The sequence below is a fragment of the Delphinapterus leucas genome, chromosome 5 (genome assembly GCF_059928025.1).
Source record: "Delphinapterus leucas isolate spDelLeu-1000000601 "Yukka" chromosome 5, BTC_Dleu_Yukka2, whole genome shotgun sequence".
Classification (NCBI taxonomy): domain Eukaryota; kingdom Metazoa; phylum Chordata; class Mammalia; order Artiodactyla; family Monodontidae; genus Delphinapterus; species Delphinapterus leucas.
The window spans coordinates 33,036,382-33,061,104 of NC_143133.1; the positions used below are offsets into that span (position 1 = coordinate 33,036,382).

The 24,723-nt window shown below is 36.4% G+C and overlaps 1 protein-coding gene across 4 annotated transcripts in view; it reads right to left on the reverse strand.

The window, feature by feature from the left end:
- Positions 1 to 24,723, reverse strand: part of AIMP1 (aminoacyl tRNA synthetase complex interacting multifunctional protein 1) — a 129,131-nt gene that overhangs the window by 18,697 nt on the left and 85,711 nt on the right. For all 4 annotated transcript variants that reach the window (XM_089911603.1, XM_089911602.1, XM_089911600.1 and 1 more), the window contains one exon: positions 1 to 24,723. This exon is cut by the window's left edge and continues 18,697 nt beyond it; it is cut by the window's right edge. The gene's annotated coding sequence lies outside the window, so the exon portion shown is untranslated.

Genomic DNA, 24,723 nt, shown 5'->3' on the forward strand with positions numbered 1-24,723 from the left:
GATAACATTGTTAAGGTTAATTTATAAATGAGGTCTAATGCTTAAAGAAAAGTGTTTACAAATCAAACAATTCTAAATACAAGAGAAATTAAGCTAAATGAATTTCAGGCTCATGTGAACTGGGGAATATTCAATATTAAATTGATACCTGGTATTAATGTTTGTTAATCTAATTAATATAGACATGTCGTAGAAGTCATCAACATTAAGTGTAATACTTTTATTGTGCCTAGGCTTAATATAAGCTAAATAAGATCTTACTATATCTGTTGCAAATTTGTCAGCAAGGGAAGTAACTTAATGTGAAGAACCTTTTAAGGAAAGAAAATGCAAATGAGATAAGAGCTTTGGGTGATTTATGTTTACCAATCTACAGACTGCTGATATAAAGGACCATTCATGGTTGCTTAAGGAAAGGAGGACATGTGTTTTTAGTAAAAAAAAAGGTATGAGGACTGGAATTACATTTTATTAAGGAAAAAGGAAGTAGGTCTGACATACAGGTGGCTGTTTCTGAATGGGAAAATAAAATGATGAATACAGAAAGTGATTAAAAAAAAAAGGTTTGTAGAAAGTGGACTCGGAGAAAAGAGTTTTATGCATGGTACAAGTTTTCTTGAGATGTTGAACTGCCTTTGATAACAGATTTTAAGTTTCTTTACCTCAAGTGCTCTGTTCTGTATTTGCCTTTGAAATCTTGTATTGTTACTTTGGTAAAGTAAATATTATTTCACAATGATCTATGAAGATTATGGCACACATAGATAAAGCTCATTCTGCTTCTACAAAACATTAACCCCTCATTGTCAGACTTCTGCTATCCTGTTGTCCTCATAACATGGCAACAGTCTACTCCTAAGTCAGAACATTTTAAATGGGTAAACAATAGCTGTAAATCAAATGGTCAGGGCTATGGGAAATCCAAGACATCTGCTTGGATTTTCCCGGCTCCTTGACAAACCTCATTCTTTTTTCTTTTTTTTTCCCCTGGCTGCAGGGTTAATGCCCTCACAATGAAAAAAAATGTTATGTTTCACTGAATATTCCATTCTAGTTTTGTTAATTGAGGCCTGTGTTTACCAAGATTCACTTCCCAGATAGTTCCTTGATGGTACGTTTTATTGCTAAAAAGTTTAATTGAATTATTCTAAAGCTTATCTCAGGAGTCTATCTACCTTTGGATGGAGATCAGATGCCCCGTGACCAACCAACCAGGAGACATAGAATTACACATGTCAATCAATGAACTGTATACTAATTCGAGCTTATGGCAGAAGCAACAGGGCAAAAGAGTACCTCTGGGCTTCTGGAGTAGAAAATTTCCAGAAGCTGGGAAAAATTATACTACCTCTGAAAAACAGTTGTTGGCTTCTTATTGGGCTTTAATTGATACTGAACAAATAACCGTGGGTCATACTGTTACATTAAGGCCTCAAGCGCCAATTATGCAATGGATTTTAAGCTCACCAAAGACCAGTAGAATTGGGCATGCCCAGGAGTCTAGTATAATTAAATGGAAATGGTATATACAGGACTGGGCCAAAACGGGCCCACAGGGTGTCGCTGTTTTACATACTACCTAATGTAAAATAGATAGCTACTGGGAAGCAGCCGCATAGCACAGGGACATCAGCTCAGTGCTTTGTGACCACCTAGAGGGGTGGGATAGGGAGGTTGGGAGGGAGACACAAGAGGGAGGAGATATGGGGATATATGTAAATGTATAGCTGATTCACTATGTTATAAAGCAGAAACTAACACACCATTGTAAAGCAATTATACTCCAATAAAGGTGTTAAAAAAAAAAAAGATTTCTGAAATTTCAATTGAAAACCTTGCGCAGGAAGTCATGATTAAACCCAAGATAACCAAGTTGCCTAAAAAAGGGGGAAAGCCCTTTGACTCTTTAACTGAGAAAGAAAAGAAACATGCCTGGTTTACAGATGGCTTGGCAAAATATATAGGATCTGTTCGTTACTGGAAAGCAGTAGCCTACAATCCAGTCACAACTAAACTGCTTACTACTGGAGAGGGAAAAAGCAGCCAATTTGATGAATTATATGCAGTATATCAAGTTTTGAAACAAGAAAACTTAACAGAAGGTCATATTTACACTGATTCCTGATCTGTGGCCAATGGATTAGCAACCTGGCTTCCAATGTGAGTTAGAAAAATTCATTCAAAAGAGTTGTGGGGAAAAGAATTATGGGCAGATATTTGGGAAATTGTGCAGAAAACTAATGCTTCAGTTTTTCACGTAGATGCTCATAGTATTCCCAATTCCACTGAACGATGGTATAACTCAATTACAGACAAACAAACTCGGATCCTGATGGTGGAAGTCAATCCAAACTCCAGTGAACTCAAAGGTTTGGCACTTTGGGCACACCAAAAATGTGACCATCTGGGAGAAAAAGCCACATACAGATTGTTTTTCGAGTCTTGACAGTGATGTGGATCATCACCCATGCCTTAACCCCAGGATCTATGCTGCAGTCAAACAGAGAACCAAACTCCCATGGCTCAACTCCAGGATATCTGCTATGGTTAAAAAAAAGATGAAGGAAAATACTGGGGAATCTTCCACTGGAAAAATGTGAGCCAGACCCGAACCCAAGGAAACTTCACCTGCTCTGCAAACAAGGCCTGTCCTTTTCTAATTATGACTTTCCATGGACAAAACCTATCTATCTGGTCCGGGGTAAACCCTGATAACCCGTGGGCTAGAGGTTTTATTTGATCTCCTAATTCCTCCTCTCTTGCAATCGAATTAAGCCCAGGATATATTAATGTCTACTAATGAATATACATGGAGACAATTATTTAATGAATGGATACCTAAAAACCACTGGATACTTATTCCAGAGGGCATTACTAAATGCACAGACACCTGGTGCTCAGGGACTTTATATCATTATAAGGTTGGTAACACAAGTTCTATGTGTCAATTTCATGTGTTGCCTATTGTTTTTGGAAATGAATATTGGTTGCCTCATTATGCTGGAAATTACTTAGATTTTAATAATCCCACCCACCTATTGACAAACCATGAAAAGGCTACTCAAGAATTGCTTTGTCAGACTACCCACATTTGGGAACCCTGCTTATTAGAAAATTCCATTAACTACTGTGAATGGAACATATTTCCTCGATCCTATAGCATGTTTTTTGAAGTTGCTCCCCAGTTTATATGTATTGTAACAGATGACATTAATACAACTTCTATTTATCAGCCAGGGAACCCTTTTTCAGGCTGTTTAGTGCATGTAGACCATTTAGATTAGAAAGGGGCAATGTATTTCTTACCCAGTATACATACACAATTGTTACAAACATTACTTCCTACTTTACCTGCTCCTGATATTAGCCTGTCACTTGAACCTTTGAAATGGATATTACAAAAATCAAAGTTACTACAAAAATTTATAGATACACGTAATTGTACTTTGTTAGAACACTCTATTCTTACTACTATAACAGCTAACAAATTAATGGATGTAGGAGTTAACGTACAGAAGCATACTGCTCATTCTTGGTGGGACTTTTTCTTTACTCAGTCACCCCCAAGCTAAACAATTGTTTTCTGCCTTGTTTAATCCATTGCCATTACTATTTTTATTTTTAATTTTTGAATTTTATTTATTTTTTTATACAGCAGGTTCCTATTAGTCATCCACTTTATACACATCAGTGTATACATGTCAATCCCAATCTCCCAATTCATCACACCACCACCACCGCCACCCCCCCGATGCTTTCCCACCTTGGTGTCCATACGTTTGTTCTCTACATCTGTGTCTCAGTTTCTGCCCTGCAAACCGTTTCATCTGTACCATTTTTCTAGGTTCCACATATATGCGTTAATAAATGATATTTGTTTTTCTTTTTCTGCCTTACTTCACTCTGTATGACAGTCTCAAGATCCACCCACGACTCTACAAATAAACCAATTTTGTTCCTTTTTAAGGCTGAGTAATATTCCATTCTATATATGTACCACATCTTCTTTATCCATTCATCTGTTGATGGGCATTAAGGATGCTTCCATGACCTGGCTATTGTAAACAGTGCTGCAATGAACATTGGGGTGCATGTGTCTTTTTGAATTATGGTTTTCCCTGGGTATATGCTCAGTATCAGGATTGCTGGGTCATATGGTAATTCTATTTTTAGTTTCTTAAGGAACCGCCATACTGTTCCCCATAGTGGCTGTATCAATTTACATTCCCACCAAGAGTGCAAGAGGGCTCCCTTTTCTCCACACCCTCTCCAGCATTTGTTGTTTGTAGACTTCGGATAATATCCATTATAACTGGTGTGAGGTGATACCTCATTGTAGTTTTGATTTGTATTTCTCTAATTAGTGATGTTGAGCAGCTTTTCATGTGCTTCTTGGCCATCTGTATATCTTCTTTGGAGAAATGTTTATTTAGGTCTTCTGCCTATTTTTGGATTGGGTTGTTTGTTTTTTTAATATTGAGCTGCATGAGCTGTTTATATATTTTGGAGATTAATCCTTTGTCCGTTGATTCATTTGCAAATATTTTCTCTCATTCTGAGGGTTGTCTATTCGTCCTGTTTGTAATTTCCTTTGCTTTGTAAAAGCTTTTAACTTTCATTAGGTCCCATTTGCTTATTTTTGTTTTTATTTCCACTACTCTAGGAGGTGGATCAACAAAGATCTTGCTGTGATTTATGTCAAAGAGTGCTCTTCCTATGTTTTCCTCTGAGAATTTTATAGTGTCTGGTATTACATTTAGGTCTCTAACTCATTTTGATTTTATTTTTGTGTATGGTGTTAGGGAGTGTTCTAATTTCATGCTTTTACATGTTGTTGTCCAGTTTTCCCAGCACCACTTATTGAACGGACTGTCTTTTCTCCATTGTATACCCTTGCCTCTTTTGTCATAGATTAGTGGACCACAGGTGCGTGGGTTTATCTCTGGGCTTTCTATCCTTTTCCATTGATCTATATTTCTGTTTGTGTGCCACTACCATATTGTCTTGATGATTGTAGCTTTGTAGTATAGTCTGAAGTCAGGGAGTCTGATTCCTCCAGCTCTGCTTTTTTCCCTTAAGACTGCTTTGGCTATTCGGGGTCTTTTGTGTCTCCATACAAATTTTAAGATTTTTTGTTCTAGTTCTGTAAAAAATGCCATTGGTAATTTGATAGGGATTGCATTGATTCTGTAGATTGCTTTGGGTAGCGTAGTCATTTTCACAATATTGATTCTTCCAATCCAAGAACATGGTATATCTCTCCATCTGTTGGTATCATCTTTAATTTCTTTCATCAGTGTCTTATAGTTTTCTGCATACAGGTCTTTTGTCTCCCTAGGTAGGTTTATTCCTAGGTATTTTATTCTTTTTGTTGCAATGGTAAATGGGAGTGTTTCCATAATTTCTCATTCAGATGTTTCATCATTAGTGTATAGGAATGCAGGGGATTTCTGTGCATTAACTTTGTATCCTGCAACTTTACCAAATTCATTGATTAGCTCTAGTAGTTTTCTGGTGGCATCTTTAGGATTCTCTATGTATAGTATCATGCCATCTGCAAACAGTGAAAGTTTTACTTCTTTTCCAGTTTGTATTCCTTTTATTTCTTTTTCTTCTCTGATTGCTGTGGCTAGGACTTCCAAGACTATGTTGAATAATAGTGGTGAGAGTGGACATCCTTGTCTTGTTCCTGATCTTAGAGGAAATGCTTTCAGTTATTCACCATTGAGAATGATGTTTGCTGTGGTTTGTCATATATGGCCTTTATTATGCTGAGGTAGGTTCCCTCTATGCCCACTTTCTGGAGAGTTTTTATCATAAATGGGTGTTGAATTTTGTCAAAAGCTTTTTCTGCATATATTGAGATGATCATATGGTTTTTAGTCTTCAATTTGTTAGTATGGTGTATCACATTGATTGATTTACATATTATGAAGAATCCTTGCATCCCTGGGATAAATCCCACTTGATCATGGTTTATGATACTTTTAATGTGTTGTTGGATTCTGTTTGTTAGTATTTTGTTGAGGATTTTTGCATCTATATTCATCAGTGATATTGGTCCGTAATTTTTGTTTGTGTAGTATCTTTTCTGGTTTTGGTATCAGGGTGATGGTGGCCTCATAGAATGAGTTTGGGAATGTTCCTTCCTCTGCAATTTTTGGAAGAGTTTGAGAAGGATGGGTGTTAGCTCTTCTCTAAATGTTTGATAGAATTTAGCTGTGAAGCCATCTGGTCCTGGACTTTTGTTTGTTGGAAGATTGTTTTTTTGTTTTTGTTTTGTGTGTGTGGTACACGGGCCTCTCACTGTTGTGGCCTCTCCCGTTGCGGAGCACAGGCTACGGTTGCGCAGGCTCAGTAGCCATGGCTCACAGGCCCAGCCGCTCCACGGCATGTGGGATCCTCCCGGAACGGGGCACGAACCCGTGTCCCCTGCATCGGCAGGCAGACTCTCAACCACTAGGCCACCAGGGAAGCCCTGTTGGAAGATTTTTAATCACAGTTTCAATTTCATTACGTGTGATTGGTCTGTTCATATTTCCTATTTCTTCCTGGTTCACACATTAAAAGTCATACCTTTCTATGAATTTTTCCATTTCTTCCAGGCTGTCCATTTTATTGGCATAGAGTTCCTTGTAGTAGTCTTTTAGGATGCTTTGTATTTCTGCGGTGTCTGTTGTAACTTCTCCTTTTTCATTGCTAATTTTATTGATTTAAGTCCTCTCCCTCTTTTTCTTGATGAGTCTGGCTAATGGTTTATCAATTTTGTTTATCTTCTCAAAGAACCAGCTTTCAGTTTTATTGATCTTTGTAATTGTTTTCTTTATTTCTATTTCATTTATTTCTGCTCTCATCTTTATGATTTCTTTCCTTCTGCTAACTTTGGGTTTTGTTTGTTCTTCTTTATCTAGCTCCTTTAGGTGTAAGGTTAGATTGTTTGAGATTCTGCTTGTTTTGTGAGGTAGGCTTGTATTGCTATAAACTTCCCTCTTAGAACTGATTTTGCTGCATCCCATAGGTTTTGGATCATCATGTTTTCATTGTCATTTGTTTCTAGGTATTTTTTGATTTCCTCTTTGATTTCTTCAGTGATCTCTTGGTTATTTAGTAACGTATTGTTTAGCCTCCATGTGTTTGTGTTTTTTACGTTTTTTTCCCTGTAATTGATTTCTAATCTCATAGTGTTGTGGTCAGAAAAGATGCTCGATATGATTTCAATCTTCTTAAATTTACTGAGGCTTGATTTGTGACCCAAGATGTGATCTATCCTGGAGAATGTTCTGTGCACACTTGAGAAGAAAGTGTAATCTGCTGTTTTTGGATAGAATGTCCTATAAAAATCAATTAAATCTATCTGGTCTATTGTGTCATTTAAAGCTTGTGTTTCCTTATTAATTTTCTGTTTGGATGATCTGTCCATTGATGTAAGTGAGGTGTTAAATTCACGCACTATTACTGTGTTACTGTCGATTTCCTCTTTTATAGCTCTTAGCAATTGCCTTATATATTGAGGTGCTCCTATGTTGGGTGCATAAATACATATAATTGTTATATCTTCTTCTTGGATTGATTCCTTGATCATTATGTAGTATACTTCCTTGCCTCTTGTAACATTCTTTATTTTAAAGTCTATTTTATCTGATATGAGTATTGCTACTCCAGCTTTCTTTTGATTTCCTTTTGCATGGAATATCTTATTCCATCCCCTCACTTTCAGTCTGTATATGTCCCTAGTTCTGAAGTGGGTCTCTTGTAGACAGCATATAGATGGGTCTTGTTTTTGTATCCATTCAGTGAGCCTGTGTCTTTTGGTTGGAGCATTTAATCCATTCATGTTAAGGTAATTTTTCATATGCATGTTCCTATTACCATTTTCTTAATTGTTTTGGGTTTGTTTTTCTAGGTCCTTTTCTTCTCTTGTGTTTCCCACTTAGATAAATTCCTTTAGTATTTGTTGTAGAGCTGGTTTGGTGGTGCTGAATTCTCTTACCTTTTGCTTATCTGTAAAGCTTTTGATTTCTCCATCGAATCTGAATGAGATCCTTGCCAGCTAGAGTAATCTTGGTTGTAGGTTCTTCCCTTTCATCACTTTAAGTATCATGCCACTCCCCTCTGGCTTGTAGAGTTTCTGCTGAGAAATCAGCTGTTAACCTTATGGGAGTTCGCTTGTATGTTATTTGTCATTTTTCCCTTGCTGCTTTCAATAATTTTTCTTTGGCTTTAATTTTTGCCAATTTGATTACTATGTGTCTCGTTGTGTTTCTCCTTGGGTTTATCCTGTATGGGACTCTCTGCACTTCCTGGACTTGGGTGGCTATTTCCTTTCCCATGTTAGAGACGTTTTCGACTATAATCTCTTCAAATATTTTCTCAGGTCCTTTCTCTCTCTCTTCTCCTTCTGGGACCCCTATAATGCCAATGTTGTTGTGTTTAATGTTGTCCAGAGGTCTCTTAGACTGTTTTCATTTCTTTTCGTTCTTTTTTCTTTATTCTGTTCCGCAGTAGTGAATTCCACCATTCTGCCTTCCAGGTCACTTATCCGCTCTTCTGCCTCAGTTATTCTGTTATTGATTCCTTCTAGTGTAGTTTTCATTTCAGTTATTGTATTGTTCATCTCTGTTTGTTTGTTCTTTAATTCTTCTAGGTCTTTGTTAAACATATCTTGCATCTTCTCGATCTTTGCCTCCATTCTTTTTCTGAGGTCCTGTATCATCTTCACTATCATTATTCTGAATTCTTTTTCTGGCAGGTTGCCTATCTCCACTTCATTTAGTTGTTTTTCTGGGGTTTTATCTTGTTCCTTCATCCGGTCCATACCCCTCTGCCATTCATCTTGTCTATCTTTCTGTGAAGGTGGTTTTTGTTCCACGGGCTGTAGGACTGTAGTTCTTCTTGCTTCTGCTATCTGCCCTCTGGTGGATGAGGCTATCTAAGAGGCTTGTGTAAGTTTCCTGATGGGAGGGACTGGTGGTGGGTAGAGCTGGCTGTTGCTCTGGTGAGCAGAGCTCAGTAAAACTTTAATCCACTTGTCTGCTGATGGGTGGGGCTGGGTTCCCTCCAGTTTGGTTGTTTGGCCTCAGGTGACTGAACACTGGAGCCTACCCAGGCTCTTCGGTGGGGCTAATGGCTGACTCTGGGAGGGCTCATGCCAAGGAGTACTTCTCAGAACTTCCGATGCCAGTGTCCTTGTCCTCATGGTGAGCCACACCCACCTCCTGCCTCTGCAGGAGACCCTATAACACTAGCAGGTAGGTCTGGTTCAGTCTGCTATGGGGTCACTGCTCCTTCCTCTGGGTCCCGATGCGCACACTACTTTGTGTGTGCCCTCCAAGATTGGAGTCTCTGTTTCCCCCAGTCCTGTCAAAGTCCTGTAGTCAAATCCCGCTAGCCTTCAAAGTCTGATTCCCTAGGAATTCCTACTCCCGTTGCCGGACCCCCAGGTTGGGAAGCCTTACGTGGGGCTCAGAACCTTCACTCCAGTGGGTGGACTTTTGTGGTATATAAGTGTTCTCCAGTTTGTGAGTCACCCACCCAGCAGTTATGGGATTTGATTTTACTTTGATTGCGCCCCTCTTACTGTCTCACTGTGGTTTCTCCTTTGTCTTTGGATGTGGGGTATCTTTTTTGGGGATTTCCAGTGTCTTCCTGTCGATGATTGCTCTGCAGTTAGTTGTGATCCCGGTGCTCCCGCAAGTGGGAGTGAGAGCACGTCCTTCTACTCCACCATCTTGAACCAATCTCCAATCTTTTTCCATTGCCTGTACTATTGATTGTACTCTTTTTACTGACTGTTTGGAATTGTTACTTGTCTTACCGTATTCGAAAAACTTCTCATGTTATATTGCCTTATTCTTATTCTTATGCTCTTCAGCCTAAACAATCCTAGAGGCTGAATTTTGGAAAAACTAGTAAAGTAGTCTTTTTCAGGCTTCAGAGGCAGAAGGAGGCCTCTGCCCAACCTGGGACCCTGCCTGGACTGTGCACTTGCTCGCACACCTCACAACTGCTGCTAGCAAGTCAAGCGGCACATATGATAACAAAGGGAGTGGGTCTTGGAATTTCTTGAGCCCTGGGGACCTGCCAGTCCCTCAGGGTCTGGAAAATCTTGTGACTCACATGTTGAAATCAGCAGCACTGTTAAAGTGAGTACAGAGCTGCATTTTTGCACACAAACTGATGATATCAATTTGCGGCCTCGAATTATAAATGGAAGCCCCCAGAACTCCAATCTGAAGTCTTACCTGTGGGGTGGATGCACTGCCGGGCCCCTTCCCAATTGTGGCTCCAGACTGCTGTCACTCGGGACTTCCCAGCTGCTGAGTCTGGAAGTAGGTGTCGGCCCAACTCGGTGATGTATACCCTGTTATTTTCCTCTGATATTCTTATTCCTTTCCTTCTGATGACTGTATATTAAAATTAAGTTAAATCACCTTTCATTAAAGAGTTGATTAAAGCTGTTTATTTGTGTGAAATGAGTGGTTATTTTGTCAGCGAATCCAACAAACCATAAAACCGAAAGCAGGCTTTCGTCAAAACAAAATGTCTCTTGAACCCCAAAGCTTTCTCTCACACCACTTATCTTCTTCACAGGTAGAATTAGTTGCTCCCTCTTCTGTGATTTTCACAGCTCTTTGTCAGTATTTCTACTACATCATGTCATTTCAAATATGTATACAGTATGATGTATTTTTAATAATATATTATATCATGCACTTTCTTCTCTATGTTTATGAGCCCCTTAACAAAAGATAGTTACTTATTGTTCATTTTCCCATAGATCCATTGTTTATCACTCCTTTTTTTAAAAAGCAAATATTATTTCCTAACTAACTTCTTTCAAATATATCCTTTATTAATGAACAGTGCCTGGCACAATGCCTAGTACTCGGAAGCGCTCAGTAAATGTTTGCTAACTAAATTTTAAATTTCCGACTTATGGTTTGATGGGGCTGAAGGTGCTCCCTGTTCATGGCCTATAACTTACATAAAGTGAATTTTGGTGATACATATTGAGCTTCAGTGGAATAGCTGGATTAAGGCAAGAAAGCAGCACACAATGTATCTATAAGTTGGAAATTTTTCTATGACTTATTTTCCCCCATTTCGGGAATACTAGCCAACCCAGTATTAGTTTGGGGCATAAGTAAACCTTGGAGTTAGGTAAGATAGAAATCAGCATTGGGGTATGAAAAATATTTAATTATAACTGAAAAATAACAATTTTATTCATATTGTTATTTGTGAGAAAACTATTTTTTAAGTTTTATTTGCTATGCAATGATTAAAAATATAAAAAGAATTTTCTTCACTGTTATATTTCAGGCTGATCTTATTAAATTACTGTTTTGATTTCCTTCTATCAAAAGACTGAAGAGCTAAAAAAACTGATGAAGACATGTAAAAATACACATGAACTACCAATAGCCAAAGCTGGAACAATTGGAGCAACAGAGCAAATACTGATAGTATTAGATTATAATGCATATTAATATGAATAATTAAATAAATTTTTAAAAGAGCAAAAGAAATAGCTATTCCTTACTATTCACTATCAAGTAAACACCACATGAATAATTGTTGCAGGTAGCCAGCTGTGTAGGGACCTGGCCCATCAGTAGTCCCACATGCCCTGGGCTATGCAGCCAGCCTCAGGGGAACACGGCCCTGCATACCAGCAGTAGGCAACACTCCCATACTCCTCTCGGCCACACAGCCAACTGCTCAGGAAAATACCCCACCCTCCAGTGGGCCTACAGTCACCCCATTAGACAGGACCTTGTAGCCAGCCAGGCCAGAAACCAGTCACACCTACAAGCATATCCACAGCATGCCCAGCCATAATAGAAGGGGGCATGCAGCCCACATAGTGGGTATCCCTAGAGCACATAGCTCTGATGACAAGAGGGGAGCATGCTGCTGGACCCTATATGACATCTCCTACATAAGGCCACTTCTCTAAGACTGGGAAACATAGCTGACCTACCTAATACACTGAAATAAACACAGAGCATTGGAAAAAGTGGGAAGACAGAGGAATATATTACAAATGAAGGAACAAGACAAAATCTTAGAAAAAGAACTAAACAAAGTGGAGATAGGCAATCTATCCAATAAAGAGTTAAGATAACGATCATACAGATGCTCAATGAACTTGGGAGAAGAATGGATGAACACAGTGAGAATTTCCACCACAAGTTAGAAAATATAAAGAAGAACTAAACAGAGCTGATGAATACAATAACTGAAATAAAAATTTTACTAGAAGAAATCAACAGTAGATTAGATGAGACAGAGGAATGAATCAGTGATCTGGAAGATAAAGTAGTGGAAATAATTCAAACTGAACAGAAAAAAGAAAAAAGAATGAAAAGAAATCAGGATAGTTTAAGAGGCATCAGAGACAACATTAAGCATACTAATACCTGCATTATAGGGGTTCCAGAAGGAGAAAAGAGAAAGAAGCAGAGAACTTATTTGAAGAAATAATAGCAAAAATCTTCTCTTAACCTGGGGAAGGAAACAGACATCAAGATCCAGATAGCACAGACAATCCCAAACAAAATGAACCCAAAGAGGTCTACACCAAGACACATTACAATTTAAATGGCAAAAATTAAAGATAAAGAGAGACCCTTAAAAGCAGCAAGAGAAAAACCAGTAGTTACATACAAGGGAATTCCCATAAGACTTTCAGCAAACTTTCGAGAGAAATTTTGCAGGCCAGAACGGAGTGGCACAATATATTCAAAGTGATGAAAGGAAAAAAGTTACAACCAAGAATACTCTACCCAGCAAGGTTATCATTCAGATTTTAAGGAGAGATAAAGAGTTTTACAGACAAGCAAAAGCTTAAGAAGTTCAGCATCACTAAACTAGCCTTATAAGAAATAAAGGGACTTATCTAAGTGAAAAAGAAAAGGCCACAACTAGAAATATGAAAATTATGAAAGGAAAAAGGTCACTGACAACCATAGACAACCATACAGTAAAGGTGGTAGAATAATCACTCATAAAACTAGTAAGAAGGTAAAAAGACAAAGTAGTAAAATCATCTATATGCACAGTAAGTAGTTAAGGAATACAATAAACAAAAAGATGCAAATTATGACATCAAAAACATTAAATGTATGTGTGGGGTAAAAATATTGGGATGTTGGAATGCATTTGAACTTAAGAGTGTATAGGCTTCTATATATAAAACCTCATTGTAACTACAAACTGCAAGCTTAAAATAGATACACAGACAAAAAGAAAAAGGAATCCAAACATAACATTGAGAAAGTCATCAAATCACAAAAAAAGAGAAAAAAGAAAGAAAGAAAAAAAACAACTACAAAAACAATCAGAAAACATACTTATCAATAATTATTTTAAATGTAAATGGACTAAATCCTCCTATCAAAAGACATACAGTGGCTGAATAGATTAAAAAAAAAAAGACCCATATATATGCTGCTTACACAAGACTCTTCAGATCTAAAGACAAACAGACTGAAATTGAGGGGATGAAAAAAAGGTATCCCATGCAGATGGAAATGAAAATAAAGATGGGGGTAGGAATACTCATATCAGAAAAAATAGACTTTAAAACAAAGAGTGTAACAAGAGACAAAGGAGGACATTACATAATGACAAAACAATAAATCCAACAAAAAGATATAGCAATTGTTAATATATATGAACCCACCATAAGAACACCTAAGTGCATAAAGCAAATATTAACAAAGATAAAGGGAAAAATTGACGATAACACAATAAAAATAGGGAAGTTTAATACCACACTTCCATCAGTTAACAGATCATCCAGACAGAAAATAAATAAGAAAACACTGATTTTAAATGGCACTTTAGATTAGATAAGATTAATAGATATTTACAGAACATTTTATTCAAAAATAGCAGAAAATCATTCTTTTAAGTGCACATGGAACATTCTCCAGGATAGATCACATGCTAGGCCACAAAACACATCTCAATAAATTTAAGAAAATTGAAATCATATCAGGCATCTTTTCTGACCACAACAGTATGACACTCGAAATCAATTTCATGAAAAAAACACAAACACATGGAGTCTAAACAACATGCTACTAAACAACCAACAGGTCAACAAAGAAATTTAAAAATACCTGGGGACAATTTAGAATGGAAACAAAATTATCCAAAATCTATGAGACAAAACAGAAGCATTTCTAAGAGGAAAATTTATAGTGATACAAGCTTACCTTAGGAAACAAGAAAAATCTCAGATAAACAATCTAAACTGACACTTAAAGGAACCAGGAAAAGAACAAACAAAACCCAAAGTTAGTAGAAGAAAAGAAATAATAAAGATCAGAGCAGAAATAAATAAAATAGAGACAAAAAAAGAAAAAAATCAATAAAACTGAGTTGATTCATCGAAAAAAATGTTGATAAACATTTAGACAGTCTGATCAAGAAAAAAAGAGAGAGTGCTCAAATCAATAAAATCATAAATGAAAAAGAAGTTACAAGTGATACCTCAGAAATACAAAGAATCATAAGAGATTACTATAAACAACTATAGCCAATAAAGTGAACAACCTAGAAATGGATAAATTATTAGAAATGTACAATCTCCCAAGACTAAATCAGGAAGAAATAGAATATACAAACAGACTGATTACTAGTAATTAAATTGAATCAGTAACTTAAAAACTCTCAGTAAACAGAAGTCCAAGACCAGATGGCTTCACAGGTGAATTCTACCAAACGTTTAAAGAAGAGTTAACACCTACTCTTCTCAAACTATTCCAAAAAATTGCAGAGGAAGAAATGCTTCCAAACGCATTCTATGATTCCAAGATCACCCTGATACCAAAACCATAAAAAGATATACCACACACACAAAATTACAGGCCAACATCCATGATGAACATAGATCCAAAATTCCTCACCAAAATGTTGGCAAACTGAGCTCAACAATACATTAAAAGGATCATACACCATGATCAAGTGGGATTTATCCCAGAGGTGCAAGGATGTTTCAATATCTGCAAATCAATCAATGTAATACATCACATTAACAAAATCATATGACCATCTGAATAGATGTAGAAGAAGCATTTGATGAAAATCCATTTATGATCAAAAAAAGTCAATAAGACCATATATAACAAACCAACAGTCAACAACATTCAACAGTGAAAATCTGAAAAGATTTCATCTAAGATCAGGAATAAGACAAGGATGTCCACTCTTTTTTTTTTTTTTTTTTTGCGGTACGTGGGCCTCTCACTGCTGTGGCCTCTCCCGTTGTGGAGCACAGGCTCCAGACGCACAGGCTCAGCGGCCATGGCTCATGGGCCCAGCCGCCCCACGGCATGTGGGATCCTCCCGGACCAGGGCACGAACCCGTGTCCCCTGCGTTGGCAGGCAGACTCTCAACAACTGCGCCACCAGGGAAGCCCAGGAGGTCCACTCTTGCCACTTTTATTCAACATAGTATTTGAAGCCCTACCCACAACAATCAACAAGAAAATAAATAAATAAAAGGAATCCAAATTGGAAAGGAAGAAGTAAAACTGTCACTGTTTCAGGTGACATAATACTATACATAGAAAATCCGAAGCATGCCACCAAAAACACTATCACAACTAATAACTCAGTAAGGTTGCAAGGTACAAAATTAATGGCTATAATCTGTTGTAAATTTATCCATTAATAATGAACTATCAGAGAGAAATCAAGAAAACAATCCCATTACAATTGAATCAAAAAGAATAAAATATCTAGAAACTTAACCAAGGAAAACATTGAAAACTATAAGACACTGATGAAAGAAATTGCAGATGATACAAGCAAATGGAAAGATATACCATTCGTGTGGATTAGAAGAATTAATACTGCTAAAATGACCATACTACCCAAGGCAATTTACAGATTCAAAGCAATCCTTATCAAAATATCCTTGGCATTTTCACAACACTAGAACAAATAATTCTAAAATCTGTATGGAAACACAGAAGATCCCAAAAAGAAAAAAACAAAACAAAAAAAGAACAAAGCTGGAGGTATCATGCTCCCTGATTTCAAACTATACTACAAAGCTACAGTAATCAAGGTAGTGTGACACACTGAGAGTAGAGCCATGTCTGTCCTCGTATCCTCAGTGCCTGGATGAGGGTGGATGCTCAATAAGTGTCTATGAATGAAAGGGGTTAATGAATGACTGAATATTAAGTTGTATAGGCTTTTGAGGTTGGTTACAACTTTCACAATTTCAACTTTTTGAGACAGAAGAATGGGAAGTAAAGCTAAGTTGTGAATCAAAATGCCTCTGATTTGGCTGGATTCAATTAATACCAAAAAGTATGCAGCACTGAGTTTGTAATCAGTGCTATTAAAGCTATTAAATACACAAAAATCAAATCAATATATTTCTATATATAGTTCCTATATTCCTGTAATCTCTCCTATACTTATACCTGAAGCTTATTGTAATCATTCCAGTTCAGAATTTATTAAGCATATTGTATGTGCCAAACACTACACTAGATACTGGGTACATAAGAAATAAAAAATGGGAAAAATAGAAACTGACATATAGGCCAATGGAACAGAATAGAGAGCCCAGAAATGAACCCACACTTGTGAGTCAAGTGATTTATGACAAAGGAGGCAAGAATATACCATGGGTGGGGAAAACACAGTGCCTTCAATAGATGGAGTTGGGAAAACTGGACAGTACATGCAAATGTATCAAACTGGACTCTTTTCTCATACCATATACAAAAATCAACTCCAAATGGATTACAGACTTAAATGTAAGACCTGAAACAATAAAGCTTCTAGAAGAACACATAGGCAGTACACTCTGTGATGCTGGTCTTAGCAATAATTTTTTTGATCTGTCCCTTCAGACAAGGGAAACAAAAGCAACTATCAGCAACAAGGCTATATCAAACTAAAAGGTTTTGCACAGTGATTGAAGCCATCAACAAAATGAAAAGGCAACCAATTGAATGAGAAAAGCTATTTGCAAATAATATATCTGATAAGGGTTAATATCCAAAATATACAAAGAACTCATACAACGCAACATCAATCTAATTTTAAAAAGTGCAGAGGACCTAAATAGACAATTTTTCCAAAGGAGACATACAGATGGCTAACAGACACAGAAAAAGATGCTCAATATTACAGATCATTAGGGAAATGCAAAGCAAAACCACAATAAGATACCACCTCACACCTCTCAGAGTGGCTAAAAGACACAAATAACAAGAGTTGGCAAGGATGTCGAGAAGTGGGAACTCTTGTGCATTGTTAGTGGGACTGTAGGTTGGTGAAGCCATTATGGAAAAGACTATGGAGGTTCCTCAGAAATTAAAAATAGAACTGCCATGTGATTCAGCAATTTCACTTCTAGATATTTACCTGAAGAAAACAATAACACTAATTATAAAAGATATATGCACATCAATGTCCATTGTAGCTATTTACAATAGCTAAGATATGGAAACAACCTAAGTGGCCAATGATAGAGGAATGGAAAAAGAAGATGTGGTATATATATGCAATTGAATATTATTCAGTCATAAAAAATAAGTGAAATCTTGTCACTTGCAGCAGCAGCAGGGATGGATCTAGAAAGATTTGTGCTAAGTGAAATAAGTCAGACAGAGAAAGATAAATACCATATGATCTCACTTTTATGTGGAATCTAAAAAACAAGAAACAAACAAAACAAAATGAAAACAGCCTCATAGGTACAGAGAAAAAATGAGTGGTTGCCAGAGGGCAGGGAGTTGGGGGACAGGTGAAGTAGGTGTAAGGGATTAAGAAGTACAAACCTCCAGTTATTAGTTAAATAAGCCACGGGGATGTACTACACAGCATAAGGAATATAGTCAGTAATATCGTAATAACTTTGTATGGGGACAAATTGTTACTAGACTTATTGTGGTGATCACATTCATAATATATGCAAATGTCAAATCACTAGGTAGTACACCTGAAACTAACATAATCTTTCACATCACCTATTGATATATTCAATAAACAAATAAACAAACAAATAAAATAATGGTTGCAGGCAGACAATAAATGAATGCCAAAATTAGTGAGCAAAATTATAGTGAAAACCAGGATACTTGCAGTCTCAAAGTGTGTCTCCATTAGAAAGTATCTTTTGAGAGGGAAAAAAAGAAATTTCACATTGAAAAAAACTGGTAAACACTATCTTTAACAAGTGCTCAAGATTGACATCAATCATTAAGAAGATATAGAACTTTCTCTAACACCACATGAAAAAATAAACTCAAAATGGATTCAAGACCTAAATGTAAATCTGGAGTCAAAGTTGTTTGAGAAGCAGTTACATCCCTAGATCATCTGCCTACCTTCAGGCTACTAGACAACTATATGATTTTAAGGTATACAGGGTCTCAAAAAATTTACCACCCTACCTGAGAAAGAACGCTCTGGAGAAACTGCTCATTGAGAGACCAGTAAAGACAAAGGGTGAGATACAAAATGCAGGAAATGGAACCAGGAGAGAGATGAAGCAAAAATAAACAAATGGGACCTAATTAAACATAAAACCTTTTGTACAGCAAAGGAAATCATCAACAAAATGAAAAAACCTACTGAATGGGAGAAAATATTTGCAAATGGTAGGACCAATAAAGGATTAATATCCAAAATATATAAACAGCTCATACAACTCAACATCAAAAACAAACAACTCGATTAAAAAATGGGCAGAAGAACTGAATGGATCTTTTTCCAAAGAGGAAACACAGATGGCCAACAGGCACATAAAAAGATGCTCAACATCACTAATCATCAGGGAAACGCAAATCAAAACCACAATGAGACATCACCTCATACCTTTAAGAATGGTTATCATTGGCACAATGGTTAAGAATCCACCTGCCAGTGCAGGGTACATGGGTTCAATACCTGGTCTGGGAAGATCCCACCTGCTGTGGAGCAAATAAGCCCATGCACCACAACTACTGAGCCTGTGCTCTAGAGCCTGTGAGCCACAACTACTGAGCCCACGTGTCACAACTATTGAAGCCCACGCACCTAGAACCAACGCTCCACAACAAGAGAAGCCACCGCAATGAGAAGCCCACGCACTGCAATGAAGAGTAGCCCCCGCCCGCCACAACTAGAGAAAGCCCGCGTGCAGCAACAAAGACCCAACAAAGCCAAAGCTAAATAAAATTTTAAAAAAAGACTTGATGCTGAACTCTGTCTCATTCTAATAAAAAAATATTCATCAAAATTTTTTTTAAAAAAATGAATGGTTATCATCAAAAAGATCACAAATAACAAGTATCAGTGAGGATGCGGAGAAAATATACTCTTGTGGGGATGAAAACTGGTGCAGCCACTGCGGAAAACAGTATGGTCTTTCTCAAAAAACTAAAACCAGAACTACCATATGATCCAGCAATTCTACTCCTGGGTATATATCTGAAAAATGTTCATAGCAACATTATTTACAATTGCCAAGATATGGAAACAACCTAAGTCTCCATCAACAGACAAATGTGTAAAGAAGTTGTGGTACATATATACAATGGAATACTACTTGGCCATAAAAAAGAATGAAATTTTGCCCTTTGCAGTAGCATGGATGGACTTAGAAGGTATTATGCTAAGTGAAATAAGTCAGAGAGAGAGACAAATACTGTATGACATCACTTATATGTGGAATCTAAAAAATACAACAAACTACTGAATATAACATAAAAGAAGCGTACTCATAGATATAGGGAACAAACTAATGGTTACCAGGTGGGAGGTGGGGAGAGACAATATAGGGGTGGGGGAGTGGGAGGTACAAACTCTTCGGTGTAAGATAGGCTCAAGGATATATTGTACAACATAGGAAATATAGCCAGTGTTTTGTAATAATTGTAAATGGAAAGTAACCTTTAAAAATTGTATAAATTTTTTAAAAAATTTAAAAAGAACTAATACTGAGAAAACATCAGGCAAACCTAAATTGAAAAACATTCTACAAAATAACTAACCTAAATTGCTCATAAGAAGTGCCAAGGTCACAAAAGACAAAGACAGAGGAACTTTCACAGTTTGGAAGAGACTAAATAAATATTACAATTAAATGCAGAGTGGGAGCCTGGATTGGATTCTGGATGAGAAAATGATGTTATTGGGACAATTCATAAAATTTAAGTCAGGGCTCTGTCTATAAAATATATATATATATATATATATATATATATATATATATATGTATGTATGTATATGCAGTAGTTAGTAGTATTGTACCAATGTTCATTTCCTTGCTTTGGTAACTGTGCTATGGTTATAGAAAATGTTAACATTAGTAGAAACTGAATGAAGGGTATAGAGGAATTCCCTGTACATTTTTGCAACTTTTCTGTTAGTCATAAAATTATTTCAAAATACAAAAATTTAAATTTTTAAGTGAAATCTGTTTTTATTTCCTTGTTTAGACTCATCCAATTTTATGAAGTTCTCTCTGGTCATCCTGGCCGAAAGTGGGTTGCACTAGACTGCATGATTTTGAATCCCAAACCCACAATATCCTAGCTATATAACTTTGGACAAGTTACTTTACCTCTGTGTTCTTTAATTTTCTCACATGTAAAATGGGAGTAGTAATAGCACCTGCCTCATACGATTGTTTTAAGGATATAATAGTTTAAGATGGATAAGTGCTTAAAGGGTATCTGCCACATGGTAAACATTATATAAGTGTTAGCTGTTACTATTATTACTGAACATCCATTGCCCTATTCACACATTTTTTGCACTTCAATTCTGAGAATATAAATTCATTCCCGTATATAGATGATAAAAAATGACAATGGTTGTAAGACTCTGTTTTAGAGTCAGTCCCCTACTTTCATATGTATTCATACATGTAAATACAAGAACTTAAATGTGAGAATGTTGAATACTGATTTGCATGTTTTGTACGATTAGTTTATCAGTTTATACATCCAAATCCAAATTTGTTTTGAAATGTTTCGGGAATAGAACAAGTTAGAAAAGCGTAAGTTTTTCAAAAGTTTAATATGGGAAAGAAAGGTTCACTTGTACTCAGTTTTATCCCCCACCACACACTCACTTACAGTGCCGTGTATAATACCTATCAGATAATAAGCATAAAATCACTTTGCTAAATGTAAGGATAACTGAATAAAAAAATAAATTGGTATTAAGCAATGCTTTGTCTTAATAAATGTGGGTACAACCATGATTTGATGCCTCTGCTTAAAATGTTATTGGCTAGGGATAAAATTATTATTGCATTTTTAAATTTCAGAAATGTTTCATGTTTTATTTAATTCTGTAACATTGTAAGAGACAAGAAAGAGTCTGAGAAAATATTTGAAGAGATTATAGTAGAAAACTTCCCTAACATGGGACAGGAAATAGTCACCCAAGTCCAGGAAGCACAGAGAGACACATACGGGATAAACCCTAGGCAAAACACACCAAGACACATATTAATCAAACTAACAAAAATTAAATTCAAAGAAAAAAATATTAAAAGTAGCAAGGGAGAAGCAAAAAATGACATACAAAGGAATCCCCATAAGGTTATCAGCTGATTTTTCAGCAGAAACTCTGCAGGCCAGAAGGCAGTGGCAGGATATACTCCACTATGGAGAACAGTATGGAGGTTCCTTAAAAAAACTACAAATAGAACTAACATATGACCCAGCAATCCCACTACTGGGCATATACCCTGAGAAAACCATAATTCAAAAAGAGTCATGTAACACAATGTTCATTGCAGCTCTATTTACAATAGCCAGGACATGGAAGCAACCTAAATGTCCATCAACAGATGAATGGATAAAGAAGATGTGGCACATATATACAATGGAATATTACTCAGCCATAAAAAGAAATGAAATTGAGCTATTTGTAATGAGGTGGTGGACCTAGAGTCTGTCATACAGAGTGAAGTAAGTCAGAAAGAGAAAGACAAATACCATATGCTAACACATATATATGGAATTTAAGAAAAAAAAATGTCATGAAGAACCTAGGGGTAAGACAGGAATAAAGACACAGACTTACTAGAGAATGGACTTGAGGATATGGGGAAGGGTAAGGGTAAGCTGTGACAAAGCAAGAGAGTGGCATGGACATATATACAATACCAAATGTAAAATAGATAGCTAGTGGGAAGCAGCCGCATAGCACAGGGAGATCAGCTTGGTGCTTTTTGACCACCTAGAGGGGTGGGATAGGGAGGGTGGGAGGGAGGGAGACGCAAGAGGGAAGAGATATGGGAACATATGTATATGTATAACTGATTTACTTTGTTATAAAGCAGAAACTAACACACCATTGTAAACCAATTATACTCCAATAAAGATCTAAAAAAAAAAAAAAGACTATTACAAGAGACAAAGTAGGACACTACATAATGATCAAGGGATCAATCCAAAAAGAAGATATAACAGTTGTAAATATTTATGTGTTCAACATAGGAGCACCTTAATACATAAGGCAAATGCTAACAGTGAAAAAAGGGGAAATCGACAGTAACACAACAAGAGTAGGGGACTTTAACACCCTACTTTCACCAATGGACAGATCATCCAAAATGAAAATAAATAAGGAAACACAAGCTTTAAATGATACATTAAAAACGATGGACTTAATTCATATTTATAGGACATTCCATCCAAAAACAGCAGATTACTCTTTCTTCTCAAGTGCTCATGGAACATTCTCCAGGATAGATCATATCTTGGGTCAAAAATCAAACCTTGGTAAATTTAAGAAAATTGAAATCGTATCAAGTAACTTTTCCGACTACAATGCTATGAGACTAGATATCAATTATAGGAAAAAATCTGTAAAAAATACAAACACATGGAGGCTAAACAATACACTACTAAATAACCAAGAGATCACTGAAGAAATCAAAAAGGAAATCAAAAAATACCTAGAAACAAATGACAATGAAAACACAACGACCCAAAACCTATGGGATACAGCAAAAATGGTTCTAAGAGGGAAGTTTACAGCAATAGAATCCTACCTCAAGAAACAAGAAACATCTCAAATAAACACCGTAACCTTACATCTAAAGCAATTAGAGAAAGAAGAACAAAAAAACCCCGAAGTTAGCAGAAGGAAAGAAATCATAAAGATCAGATCAGAAATAAATGAAAAAGAAATGAAGGAAATGATAGCAAAGATCAACAAAAGTAAAACCTGCTTCTTGAGAAGATAAAAAAAATTGATAAATCATTAGCCAGGCTCATCAAGAAAAAGAGGTAGAGGACTCAAATCAATAGAATTAGAAATGAAAAAGGAGAAGTAACAACTGACACTACAGAAAGATAAAGGATCATAAGAGATTACTACAAGCAACTATATGCCAATGAAATGGACAACCTGGAAGAAAAGGACAATTCTTAGCAAAGCACAACCTTCTTAGACTGAACCACGAAGAAAAACAAAATATAAACAGACCAATCACAAGCACTGAAATTGAAACTGTGATTAAAAATCTTCCAAGAAAAAAAAGCCCAGGACCAGATGGCTTCACAGGTGAATTCTATCAATAATTTAGAGAAGAGTTAACACCTATCCTTTTCAAATTCTTCCAAAATGTAGCAGAGGTAGGAACACTCTCAAAGTCATTCTATGAGGCCACCATCACCTGATACCAAAACCACACAAAGGTACTACAAAAAAAGAAAATTACAGACCAATATCACTGATGAACATAGATGCAAAAATCTTGCAAACAGAATTCTGCAAACAGAATCCAACAGCACATTAAAAGGATCATACACCATGATCAAGTGGGGTTTATGCCAGGAATGCAAGTATTCTTCAATATACACAAATCAATCAATGTGATAAACTATATAAACAAATTGAAGGAAAAAAGCCATATGATCATCTCAAGAGATGCAGAAAAAGTTTTTGACAAAATTCAACACCGATTTATGATAAAAACTCTCCAGAAAGTAGGCATAGAGGGCACCTACCTCAACATAATAAAGGCCATATATGACAAACCCACAGCAAACATCATTCTCAATGGTGAAAATCTGAAACCATTTCCACTAAGATCAGGAACAAGACAAGGTTGTCCACTCTCACCACTATTATTCAACATTGTTTTGGAAGTTTTGCCACAGAAATCAGAGACGAAAAAGAAATAAAAGGAATCCAAGTCGGAAAAGAACAGTAAAACTGTCACTGTTTGCAGATGACATGATACTATACCTAGAAAATCCTAAAGATGTTACCAGAAAACTACTAGAGCTAATCAATGAATTTGGTAAAGTAGCAGAATACAAAATTAATGCACAGAAATCTCTTTCATTCCTATACACTAATGATGAAAAATCTGAAAGAGAAATTAAGGAAACACTCCCATTTACCACTACAACAAAAAGAATAAAATACCTAGGATTAAACCTACCCAAGGAGACAAAAGACCTGTATGCAGAAAACTATAAGACACTGAAGAAAGAAATCAAAGATGACACAAACAGACGAAGAGATATACCATATTCGTGGATTGGAAGAATCAACATTGTGAAAATGACTCTACTACCAAAAGCAACCTACAGATTCAATCCAATCCCTATCAAACTACCAATGGCATTTTTCACAGAACTAGAACAAAAAATTTCACAACTTGTATGGAAATGCAAAAGACCCTGAATAGCCAAAGCAATCTTGAGAAAGAAATACGGAGCTAGAGGAATC